Below are 13,106 nucleotides of genomic sequence, written 5' to 3'. Positions count from 1 at the left end.
AAAAAAAAAAAAAAAAAAAAAAGAGTACAAAAAGAAGCAAATAAAAATGATCCCTTGCCCAGGATTTTTCTTCCTTCTTCAAAGGAAGAAGCTCTGGATACCTCCGTGAGCTTTGCTTTCACACAGCTCACGGGAGGCTGCAAGGTCCTCCCCATGCAGGTGTTACCAGCAGAGGGCACACTCTCTCCCCGTCCTCCACCAGGCTCCACAGGAAACGCCAGTGCAGGGTTTGGAATACTAAGTAGGAGGAAGGTTTATCGCCATCACCCCCCTTTACATAACTGGGTAAACGGAGTCACAACCAGAATTGGAAGCAGCTTGCCTGGAGAACACACAATCAGGAAAATGGGTGGGTATCCAGAATCTCCCCAAACCCACTATTTGCTCAGTGACTCTAGGGATTTAGTTTTACTAGTCAAAGTTTTATTAGTCTTCAACAAAATGAGAAAAAGTTTTATTAGTCTTCAACAAAATGAGAAAAATACCAGCAATTGCATGTATATATTTGAGTGTGTATTGCTTATATACAACTGTGAATGTGTGTGTGTGATGTGAATTCTTCCACTGCCCTTTTGTGCCTAAGGACTGGGACGGTCCATATTCTCAGAGTATAGTTTCCTGATTTTTTAGTTTTAAATACTCTGTCTTTAATGGTATCAATGAAAAAATCATTGCAATATTCTTACTTGTCAAAATATAAAGTGATAACTCTAGGTTCTTCTCCAAAATTAAAATATACACATACACACACACACGTCCACAAAACCCAAAAGTCTAGAAATTCTTCCTCTCTAGAGCCCAAATGCTCATTTCTTTTTATTTTTATGTTTTTCCTATGGCTGTAGCATGGCCCCAATCTCAGTCAGAGCCACAGAAGAATACAACACTCGGTGGTAACCTGAGTGTGTTACAACCACTGCACTTAGGAGTGGAGAATGGGGCACATGGATCTGTGCACGTGGCTGCGGCCCCATGGGGATATTTCCTGACACTGACAGCATACTCTTCATGGGCAGGTACCCAACTTCTGTTGGGAACCTGTGTCCAAGCTAGTATGCCAGGCTTCATCCACACCAGCATCATAGAGGTAGCCAGGCCCAACTCCTACAATGAGATCATCCAGAATGGCCACAAATAAAAGCCTTTGGAAAACATGTGGTCTGCTCCATACACATAGAGCAAAAAGCTTGCTGAGGAGGCTATACTGGCAGCTAATGGGTGAACACTGAAAAATAGTGGTATCTTGTACATTAGTGCCTTAAGACCTATGTATGCCTATGAGGAAGGAAGCCCAATCCTTTCTGCCACTACAAATGAGGCCCCATTACAATGGGATCCTGTCAAGTGTCAGCAAGTTATCCATAGTCAACACAGTCTATGTTGGCAACATGGCCTGGGCCCACATTCTGGTCTTGTGGGCAGGACCCCAAGAAGGCCCCAAGCATCCGAGGTCAGTTCCACTACATCTCAGATGACACGCCTCACCAAAGCTATGATAACCTTAGTTACACCCTGAGCAAAGAGAGATGCCTCTGCCTTGATTCCAGATGGAGCCTTCCTTTAGCCCTGATAGGCTGGATTGGCTTCCTGCTGGAAATAGTGAGCTTCCTGCTCAGGCCAATTTATACCTGTCGATTCCCCTTCAATCGCTACACAGTGACATTGTCAAATAGCGTGTTCACCTTCTCTTGCAAGAAGGCTCAGCGAGATCTGGCATATAAGCTGCTCTACAGCTGGGAGGAAGCCCAGCAGAAAACCATAGAGTGGGTTGGTTCCCTTGTGGACCGGCACAAGGAGACCCTGAAGTCCAAGACTCAGTGATTTAAGGATGACAGAGATGTGCATGTGGGTGTTGTTAGGAGATGTCATCAAGCTCCACCCTCCTGGCTTCATACAGAAGGTGACAAGAGCACAAGCCCAGGTCCTGCCTCCTTCCTTTCACCCAATGGCCAACTTATTGTCTTCCTCATGTCATCAAAACCTGTGGAGTCACTCGCCCAACAGGAAGCTTTCTGTGCTAACCATATGCCAAAGGACAGACAATGTGATTGTTACCAAATATCAGTGGCTAATTCTGAACAATTTGGGGTCTCTTTTTAACTTGAGGGTCTCTTTTGACTATCGGAGCTCCATTTCTCCTCTTAAATGAGAAAGCATTTCTTTTTTTTTTATCTCCCACAGTTTTTAATCTTCACACAGTTTCAATTAAAAGAGCAATAACTGCTTTAATGCTCAACCTGGAGGGAGGCATGGCTTCTGTTAATACATACTTTCCTCCTTTCCCTTTCATTTCCAGATATCAACCATCTCCAATTTAGAAGAGTACCATGAAACCAGGATTTAGGGGTGGGCAGAGTAGTGGGAGGGTCAGGAAGGGTGGATGAAGGCTGAATAAGCACTAGTATGTTTCAGGGATCTACAACCTGACCAACATATGACATATATTACCTCACTTAATACTCATCAGAAACCTCTGATGAGAGGTGACTATTTCCATTTCATCGGGAGGAAACTTGTTCATGGTCACACTAAGTGATTAGTGACTAGACCTGCTACCAGGGAGTCAGCGTTGAAAGTCCTTATCTTTCCACTGAAACACTCAGCCTGAATTTGTCTTGTCAGTGGCACAGCAGAGCACTGGAGCATGGGGTGCCATTCCTCGAGAGAGCCCCAACTCCCTTGGGTTACCTCCTTCTTGCCCTATTCCATGCAGGGGACTCCCTAGAACCCAAGAGAATCCCTGAGGGGTACCTGAAAAGGTTTGCATGCCTTACCAAATGGCCCTGAGCAGGGGAGAGAAAAACAAAAGTGCATTTAGCCTCCAGCAGCTTCAGTGCCAATTTCCTTGAAGGTCTGTAGAACACACCTGGCTGTGTGTGTGCCGGTCATTCTGGTTATTCATAACCCTGCATTTCACCCTTTCAAATCACACAATGAAGCCATACCATGGGTTCCTGGGCAAATAAAGAGAACGAGGGTGAGCTTCCCAGAAAATTTATCTCCTACTCAGCTCAAAAAGTAGAAATCTACTATCCCACATCCCCAGATTTAACTGTCTCTCCCTCCTTTTTTATCCAACTTTCCATTAAATCACATCCTATTTTCCTTTATTCTTCCATCTCCTTAGCTTCTCTTTCCCTACATCTCCCCTTTTATCACTGGTCCCCACATTCCTGTCAATTTCCCTGAGGAGGGGAGGCCAACAAAGACAAGTTTGGGGACTTCAGTGATGACATAGTCATTAACTAACCAAAGAAGCAACGGTCGAAAGAAACACTTTCAGGGGGATTAGGGACAGAGTTTAACTGAAGTGGGTGAAGAGGTTGCTGTGGGTCCAGAGTGTGGGAAGGGAAGCTGTCTCCCTCTAGACCTGGGTATATCTCAGCCACGATGAGGGTCACACTCAACATCAAGATGGCTTCTTTCTTATACAGAAAATTTACGAATGGTTAATCAGTTGAATTTGATTACCACAACGGAGACAGTTTCAAAGTTCATTCTGAACGGAAAAAGGGAAAACATTCTGGCCCAGATGAAAAGGCTTCTGCCACCTCAAAACACCAAGGGACAGATGACCAGCACCAGCATCAGGGTGGAATTGCACTAGGCCAGCGGGGTAGAGTGAAAAATGGAACATCGCTCCTGCCCCATCCACTGAACAAAATGCAAGAGCCAGCACCTGTCCTGCTCTTATAAGCCATGCCCACCATCCATATGTTTATGACAAATAGCATGGGAAGGATAGGAGGGTGATGGAATCTGGGACAAGAGCCTTTCCCCCTGGTTTTTCAGCTGAGTGAAACCCCACTCTTACTGACCAACGAGGGCAATGTTCAAAGAGAAGTGATAGGAAAGGTTATACCTCCAATGGACAGTGAGGGGTGATCGCAGAAAGAGAGGAAGAAATTAGATGGGCCAGCAGTCTCAACTGGAAAAGCACCAAAGACTCGGAGTGTTGCCGCCAACAAAATGCACCATCCGTTCTTACAACTGAGGGTGCCAGGCAGGCAGATCTACCGCACCAAGCAAGCCTCGCTGTACCTCATGCGATGCACCACACGAGGGGAGCAAGTCTCGGAGGGAAAAGCAAGGAAGCCCGACCCAGTGGGGATTTTTGCCTCCCTTTCCTCCACCTAGGTGGCTCTGCAGGGTACCTGGCAAAGGAATGAATGAAAACACAGGCAATTGCTCAGCCACCGGCTTAACGGCTAGGTGTGTATGAGTACAGAGAATGGAGCTGAGCTGAAGTCACTGGGAAAAGCCACAGGAACCAGTGGGGCTTGAATGAGGCCTTGAATTCCTCGGTCCAGGCAATGGGCACAGCCTGGGCAGTGGTGCAGAGAAAGACGAGCGGCATGAGGAGGACCGCCCGCCTGCTAGGAAGCGTGTATGGAGGGCAGATGAGGAACTCAGATGCCAGACTCAGGTTTTCACCACCTGACAGCCAGGCTCTGAGGGCCAGAATGGGGCTGGGAACCTGTGATGGCCTGCTGAGAACTGGCAGCCAGAGGCCAACTCTTATGTGAAATCTCTTGGTTTCTTTTTTTTTTTTTTTTTTTGAGACGGAGTCTCGCTCTGTCGCCCAGGCTGGAGTGCAGTGGCCAGATCTCAGCTCACTGCAAGCTCCGCCTCCCGGGTTTACACCATTCTCCTGCCTCAGCCTCCCGAGTAGCTGGGACTACAGGCGCCCGCCACTTCGCCCGGCTAGTTTTTGTATTTTTTTTTTTAGTAGAGACGGGGTTTCACCGTGTTAGCCAGGATGGTCTCGATCTCCTGACCTCGTGATCCGCCCGTCTCGGCCTCCCAAAGTGCTGGGATTACAGGCTTGAGCCACCGCGCCAGGCCGAAATCTCTTGATTTCTAAATATCAGCGACTAACTCTAAATTTTAAGAAACAGCTCAAAGACCTGCTCCAAGAGAGGAATGCGTGGGCTAGTATTCAAAATGTATGTGTAATATTTTATTTCTTAAAACATAGGTGGTGAGGTGTCAGCAGCAAATCTGTTCATTCTTGGTGATAAGTCCCAAATATACATTATTATTATCACATTGTTAGTTTTTCTGTATATTTAACATAGATAATAATTTTTTAATAAATTAAATTTGGTGGGAAAAAAATCATGCAAACTAACAAAACACATTCACAGGATGGACCCAGGACCCAGGATTAAGAGCTCCGATTTTCCATTTCTGCTCCCAATCTAGTGGTCCAGTGGGGGAGATAAAATACGAGATATATTGGGTGCTGTGCACAGTAAATGTGTAGAGTGCCATAGAAAGGAAAGTGCTTCTGAAGGATCCATTCCCACAGGGGATTCATGGGGTCCTTGCATTTCGGCTGGATAGCAAAAGCTGGGTAGGATTTCAACAGACAGGAATGTAAGTGAAAGTATTCCAGGAAGAGGCAATGTAGTCTGCAAAGAACCAAGTGAGGAAGGGGTCAATTTTGGGCAACAATGAGACCAGACCAGAAAGCCCAAGGCCAGGGGAGAAGTGGAAGATACACCTGGAAAAAAATGATGGGCACAGGCAGGATCACCTGGAGTCACCCCTGGAGATACCCTGCCTGATTCCTTCCTTGCCCTCAGAGTAGGAATTCCGTGCCCCATCCCTCCTAAAGACGACTTGACATTCAATTAGTTCACACATACAGCATGCCTCATGTTCTCTCAAAAATTGGACGCTACGGGAAAAGAAAGTCTCCTATAGCAATGAATATTGATGGTGATGCAAAAAGCTGGGACATCATTCACTATGCAATGGGAATTGTTCAGCTGTCCCTGGAAGATTACCTTGGCAGCATTTTGTAGGAGGGACTGAAAGAGATGAATAGGATATTTCAAAAATCTAGGTAAGAAATGAAGGCCTGATTTATGTGTTGGTAACAAAATGGAAGACGGGGCAACTGAGGAAGGCCTGAGGCAGAATGGCTGCTAGTTTAGACAGCACTGGGTGTGGGCACAGAATTCCCGTGCACCCACATTTTCAAGCCGGACACCTGGATGGCAGCCCCGGACTCCTTCCACCTATCATTCAGCTCTACCAACTGTACCTCCACAACACCTCTTCCATGTGTCCTCTTCCTCCCTGGTAACATCATTCTGACTTTTACTCCCCGCAGGCCTCCTTGTCTTGGAGAGTCACCCATGAAACCTATCCTCAGCAGTGTTGCCAGAGTGCTCTCCAAACTCGTCTCACCATGTCACTCCCTTCCTTAAAACCAACCACTGAGGGAGCCCCAGGACTGTCAGGATGAGCCTGAGCGCCTTAGCATAACATAGAGGGCCTCTGAAACCCTGGACCCTGCCTGACACTCCAGACTAATTCTCACCAATCCCTGCCCTATCCCCCGATTCTCCTACTTCGTGCCTCAACAATTTTCCAAACTCAGTGCTTCCGGAATGCAGCATGCTTTTACATCCACCCAGGCCGGTGCATGGTTTTCCTTCTGCTTAAAGGGTGCCCAGCTCTCCTGCCAGCACATCCTTCCCAGCTCCTTATTTAATATCCAATATGTCTCATTTTACAGCCTCTGTGTCTTGTGCATATCGAGTTGCACTCTCACTGATTTTTCATTTATATCTGAGGACAGTAACTCACCATGTCATCTCTTTGTCCCCAGTGACTGACACAAAATAGACACATGGGCTGATGGAGGGATGGATGGATGGATGGATGGATGGATGGATGGATGGATGGATGGAAGGAAGGATGAAACACAAGCAAACTCAACTGTTACAATGGAGAGAGGAGGGGATAGAGAGTCAGGGAGTCAAATGCTTTGAATGACATAGTAAGAAAGAATTCACAGACGACTTTTCAAAGTGTCCATGAACCTGAAGAAGCTAGACCATCATAAAGAGATCCAGGAGAAACAGAAGGCGCATGGAGGGTATGGGGCTGAGAATGAACTCATTTGTGTAATATGAAGAGTGAATGTGGTTGTGAGAGGCCTACCAGCAGGGAAAGGGAAAGGCTGATGAAAGCGAAGCCAGCTGCCAAGGTTATAAAGGGACTGGGAATTAGATCCAAAACCTGAAATGGTGCAAGGCCCAGAGCATATTTATACTATAAAACAAAGAAAATCTGTTTTAAAAATTAAATTCAGAAGAGAATCTCCCACTCTTAGGCAACTCAGGTGAGGATCACTCAACATCTCCGGCTACATGTTCTTCTTGAGACATCAAGAGACTCTGGTGGCAATTTGGAGGGAGTTTTTTGGGTTTTTATGTTTTGTTTTTGTTTTGTTTTGTTTTTTTATCATGGCCCAAGATGCCACGCAAGGCTAATGAGCCGGGAGTGGGGTCGGTGATCTGAGGCATGAAGGAGGTTCATTATGAGGAGTGAAGGGGGAAGGCTAGATGAAGAGAAGAAAGTGGCTTGGCCACTCTGTCCCCAAAAGCATGGGGCAGTGGGGTCAGTTGCAGACTCCAAAACAGTCAGTAATCTGTTCTGGAAACCTGAAGCTCCCTATTGAACTGCGCAATCTTTCTTCAAGAAATGGAAGAACCAGCACTAGTGAAGTCAGTCCTTCTTCCTAAACAGATACTGGTGACAGAGGGGTGGGCATGAGGTGGGCTGTGGGACTACTGTCATCCTAGCATGAGCCCTGGCCACTGAGGTAGGAATACCCTTCTCATGAGCCCGGCCCTGACTCCTTCCTACATCAGCTGGAGTCTCTCAAGTCCCTGGTGTAGCTCAGAGCAGGGCAGTTCTATGGGCACATGGCCTGTGCCAATACACAGGCCCTGTGCTTAGCTTAAGGGGCTGTCATGGGACCCCATATTTTTGTTGCAAAACACCTATTGCCTGACCTATGGTGGATAAATGGAAAAGGCTCCCTGGTTCCTCCAGGGCAGATCAATGTCTTTGTGGAGTTCAGATGTTAGAGCTAAAGAAAGCTCCATCAGCCACGGTGGGACACACCTGTAGTCCCAGCTACTAGGAGACTGAGGCAGGAGGATCACTTGAATCCAGGAGTTCAAGGCCAGACAAGACCTCATCTCTAAAATTTTTAATAAATTGAAGTTAAAGAAGGATCTAGAGATCTTTACTCCAGCTTTTAACTGTGGGCTCCTTTCCTTCTTTCATTTTACCAATGAGAAAACTGAGGCCTGGGAAGTGAGATGACTCCCAACATTCACCTTGACCACTATCTGTAATGGTGACCTAGGATTTGCTACTTTTAAGGTGAAAAGGTGGGTGAAGGCATAGAACTAGGAGGTTGCCCTACCAACATATTTATAAAGGGATAAAAAAAAAAAAAAACGGGATGGGACACATTTGAAATGAGGGCAGAGGGCAGGTTTAACCAGAAGTCAGCTGTCTAAGCCATTTGTCTGGCCGATACAGCCCAACCTCCTGTTGGAACAACAGCTTGAGGAACGTGGGTGCGGTATGAATGGAGACAAGCAGGTGCTTCATGGTACAGAAATAAAAGTAGCTGGCAGTGAGAGGGACTAAGGAAAAGGGGAGACAAGGGCAAAAACAAGCAAGTATTCTTTCATTTTAGAAACAGAGTATTTCTACAAATGAGAGTGAGGGGTGCACATCTCGAGCTCTCATTTCAATTTTGCCATGGAAGTGAAGCAAATCTCCTCACCTCCCTGGGTCTGTTTTCTTTTCCGCAAAATGAAGGTAATGGCTCATTTCTAAGGTCTGTTGCCAGTGACTTTGGGCTGTAAAAGTGTAAGATGATTTGCATCCTCTGGCACCTGCACACTTCCGCAGCTAAACTTCATAATAACACAAGACTCTATGTGCTTACTTGTTTGTGTGATGCCAAAGCTGTTTGAGAAAGTGGTTTCCCAGCCATCCCCTGGCTCTAGTGGCACCTGGCACCTCACTGGGAAAGGGGCATCATACCTCTCATAGGGTTGTAAAGGATCAAGAAGTGGGGCCAAGTAGGAACCGATTCCCTCCCTCCCTGATATCTGATGACCACTGAACTGCAGAACTTAGTGATGACTTAAATAAAGCCTTTTGTCTTTATGTTAATCTACGGATGTTTCACAAGTAGGTTTCAAAACTCTTAAATAATCACTAGACATAAAAGTGTGCAGAGCCAACAGAGACAGTACCTACTGAAGAGGAAACAGAAACCCAGAAAAGTCATGCGTTGCTCAAGACCACTGCCAGTTCATGCCAAAGCTGTGTCCTGCAAACTCCACACACAGCACACCCTCAAAAGAGAAGCAGAACTAGTTCCTTCTTTCTTCCTGTTCTCAGGAAAGGGAGGCCATGCCTTGTGACTCCCTCATCACCCTGCCCCAGGAGCTGGAAATCCCAGAGGACACAGGCCACATGCACTGCAACTTCCTCTCCTCCTCCTAGGCTCCTAGGAGCTGGGACACAAGACTTTAGGACGCCCCTCAGCAGCCCCTTCTCTGCAGCACTGGGCACAACCACCTGGTAACCACCTTACCTCCTAACATTCACACAAGCCCCTGAATCTTACAAGAGCCTTCATGTTTGTCATTTTGTTTGATTTCCCCACACCTAACACCTGCATCTTTCCACTGCACAGATGAGAGCAAGATCAAGAATACCTATAGGGCTTGGTCTAGGCTGCAGCAGCACTGAACAGTGGCTGTGTGAGTCCAGGGAATCTCAGGCTGTGAAGTCATGTCTGTGATTTCCACCAAATCTACTAACTTCAACACAGAAATCAGCAGAGCTACTTCACCTGAAACCTTGAGGTGACCCTCATTTCAGACATTCGCTAATGCTACCCTTGACAAGAGACATGTCTAGCCAGATCCTTTTCCAGTCCCTTGACAAAGTGAATTAGCTTTTCCAAGATTACACATTGTTCCTTCCCTCACCCAACAAAGCCAGCTAAAGTGGACATTGCCTGATTTACAGCAGTGGTGGGGACCCTGACTTATAGTTGCAAAGTCCTTGGCAGAGAATCTGCTTAACACTGAGCCTTTGCTGAATGCACCTTCGTGCCCTAGCATAACATGTGAAGCCTTGACCTGAAGTTCCCCTCTGTCCACCTCCCACCCCCTGCAGCCCCAGGGGCCAAATCCTTAAAGTCATACTTACAGTTGGCAAAATAATTTACCCCAAGGAGATTGGGCAGGCAGGAAACAAAATCAGCCTTCACCTTCGCCCTTAAATGATGTTGGAATGTGTAAGCATCTCTAGCTCTCTCACATCTGTCTCTCTAGCACTGAGCACTATGCCTGGAACATGCCCATGCAGCTGAGGGGTGAACTTCCCAGGGTCTCTGCTCTTAATGAGTCACAGCCTTGGGGCTGGGGAAGGCCAGCCCTTCACAGATGGCATCAGAACACCCAGGCAGAACCACTCCCTACTTCAGCCCTTGATGCTTTCAGAAAAGCATCTCAGTGGAGTGTCTTCAGTGAATAAAAAGAATGCATGGAACTGCCTCCAGTGCATCCGTGGTCTGCAGGAACAGGAGTCTGTCAATTCTTTTACTTGTGATGAACATACTTCAAATATATGTGTAGGAATGCCAGCTTGAACACCACACACACACTTATACCTTTTTCAAACTTCTTTTTTTTTTTTTTTTTTTGAGATGGAGTCTCGCTCTGTCGCCCAGGCTGGAGTGCAGTGGCTGGATCTCAGCTCACTGCAAGCTCTGCCTCCCGGGTTCACGCCATTCTCCTGCCTCAGCCTCCCGAGTAGCTGGGACTACAGGCGCCTGCCACGTCGCCCGGCTAGTTTTTTTGTATTTTTTAGTAGAGACGGGGTTTCACAGTGTTAGCCAGGATGGTCTCGATCTCCTGACCTTGTGATCCGCCCGTCTCGGCCTCCCAAAGTGCTGGGATTACAGGCTTGAGCCACCGCGCCCGGCCTCAAACTTCTTAAACAGAGGGAAATGTGGTATATGGAACAACTTGCCACCCACCTCACTGGCTTCCAAAGCTGAACATTCCTGGCTGCTAGAATGAGGCAGGGCACTGGCTGGATGCAGACAGCACTGAGAAAAGTGGCCTGGATCTCACAGGAGCAGCTGGAAATTGAAACCCATTGGAATGTGCTTTGGGTTAGTGAACATGACCTTAAAACCACAGTCTGGCAGCAGAAAATTGCAATCTACAAGGTACTTGCAGCTGTGATAGGGAGACAGTGGAGCAATCACCAGGCAATTCATGCTGGAGACTGGCCAGGTGTGCTCCCCACCTCCCACCAGGGGCAGAGAGGATGGAAATTATGTGATTGCCAAGGGCAGCTGAGAAAACAAGTCATGCCTGGGGTTTTATTTGTTAAGTGAACTGAGTTGGCGGAATGAAGATCTGAGAGAAAGGGAAGAAGGCAGACTGTGAGTGGTGAAGACAGTGAAGGCCAGCAGCAGCCTTCCACACCTATTCCATTGTCATCTGATGGACAGCCAAGACAGGCACTTTTCCTGGCTCTTACTTATAGTATTGTCTTCACTATTTGGAGCAGTTGTGTGAAAGGTGGGCCTACCAGAAGCAGAAAAGCCTGATGCCCCTTGCACTGCCCTTTGCCTCCATAATTCTGGGGGAGGAGAGAATTTGAGCCTTATATGTTATACTTACTTTAATCCCGAAGAAAGAAAGGGGGTCCCTAATTGGTCCTACAGAGTTCTCACCCTCTTTGCCCATTAAAATCACCCAGGGAGTTTCTACAAAATTACAGGTACTTAGGCCTCACTTCAACTAATTGCTCTCTACATTTAAAAGACAAACAGAAAAGGTCTCCAAGGTTAAGAAAATCTGTAGCTTAAACTAATCAAATCTCAAGAATTCCACGCAATCAGGTACAGTTTCTTTAATTGAAATGTGGGCAGAGGCTCACACACGTCAAAGTTAGAGATAGCTGGGCACAAAGTCTCATGTCTATAATTCCAGCACTCTGGGAGGCCGAGGCAGGAGGATCACTTGAGCCTAAGATTTCAAGACCACCCTGGGCAACACAGGGAGACCCCATCTCCACAGAATTAAAAATTTGTTAAATGCCTAGCCAGGCATGGTGGTGCATACCTGTCATCCTAGACACTCCTGAGACTGAGGTGGGAGAATCTCTTGGTCTGGGAAGTTGAGGATTGCGCCACTGCACACCAGTGCTCTGGGTGACAGAGCAAGACCCTGTCTCCAAAAAACAAAAAACAAAAGAATATTAGAGGGAAAAAAAAATCTCTCTCTAAATGAGCACCAGGAGCACTGGCTTTTCCCATGATCTCTCTTGCTGCTTGCCACATTCTGTTCTCCATACAACAGCCTGAGAGATGTTTTAAGTAAACTCAAACCCTATGTCTCACCTATATAAAATCTTTCTGGGGTTTCCCATTCCATTTATGACAGACTCTAAACTGATCTCCAGCTCTCCCGGACACTGCATGATCTGCTCATCCTTCCAGCTCGTGTCCTCGTTACACTTCGTTTTACTCACAGTGTCCCAGCCCGATTGGCCTCCCTGCAATTCTGTAAACACGCAAGACTTTCTTGCCTCTGGATCTTCACATTTATCACTCCCTTTATATAAAATGATGTTCCTCATCTTCTCATGGTTGACTCTCTGTTGATAAGTAGATCTCAGCTGAACTGTCACTGCCCTAATGAGAAGAGATTTCCCTGACCATCCTCTCCCAAATAGGCTCTGCTTCATGCATCACATCACACTGTTTCTGTCCTCCTAGCTGTTAAAACTATCATAGAAAATAAAGTCCAATTTAAAAACTAAATGAGATAATATATGTAAAACACCTGATACATAGTAAAGGACTCAATTAACATGTTAGATCTCATATGTAGAGCTTTCTATGTGCAAGGAGATGTCCCATATGACCTCTTGGTCTAATCTCAACTGATTATTCCTTAAAATAAGTATCTAGGTGAACTTGCTGGGTCAAGTGTATGAAAGTTTAAAATATTTTGTCAGATACTCACCAGATGTTTGTGTTAACTTACACTTCCATGAATAACACACCTGTCTCCCCACATCTTCACCAACACTTAGTAACTTCGGTGAATCTAATATTTGCTAAACCACTCGTAGTTTTCAAACTGAGTTTAATGAAGGGATAATGTTCTTTGTAATGCAACAGAAATCCCCAAGAAAAGAAAGCAGCTTGTTAAAAGTATGTCAGTCTACCTTTTTTCTTCTTAAAC

At 46.3% G+C, this 13,106-nt stretch overlaps 1 pseudogene; it reads left to right on the top strand.

Moving 5' to 3' along the window:
- LOC105505262 overlaps positions 1-1,821 on the top strand; it is a 25,736-nt pseudogene extending 23,915 nt beyond the window's left edge.
- The last annotated feature ends 11,285 nt before the right edge of the window (positions 1,822-13,106 follow it).

The sequence above is a fragment of the Colobus angolensis genome, unplaced genomic scaffold, assembly GCF_000951035.1.
Source record: "Colobus angolensis palliatus isolate OR3802 unplaced genomic scaffold, Cang.pa_1.0 Scaffold124, whole genome shotgun sequence".
NCBI classification, from domain to species: domain Eukaryota; kingdom Metazoa; phylum Chordata; class Mammalia; order Primates; family Cercopithecidae; genus Colobus; species Colobus angolensis.
The sequence above is the reverse complement of the archived record's forward strand: the minus strand, read 5'-3'. Positions and strand labels throughout refer to the sequence as shown.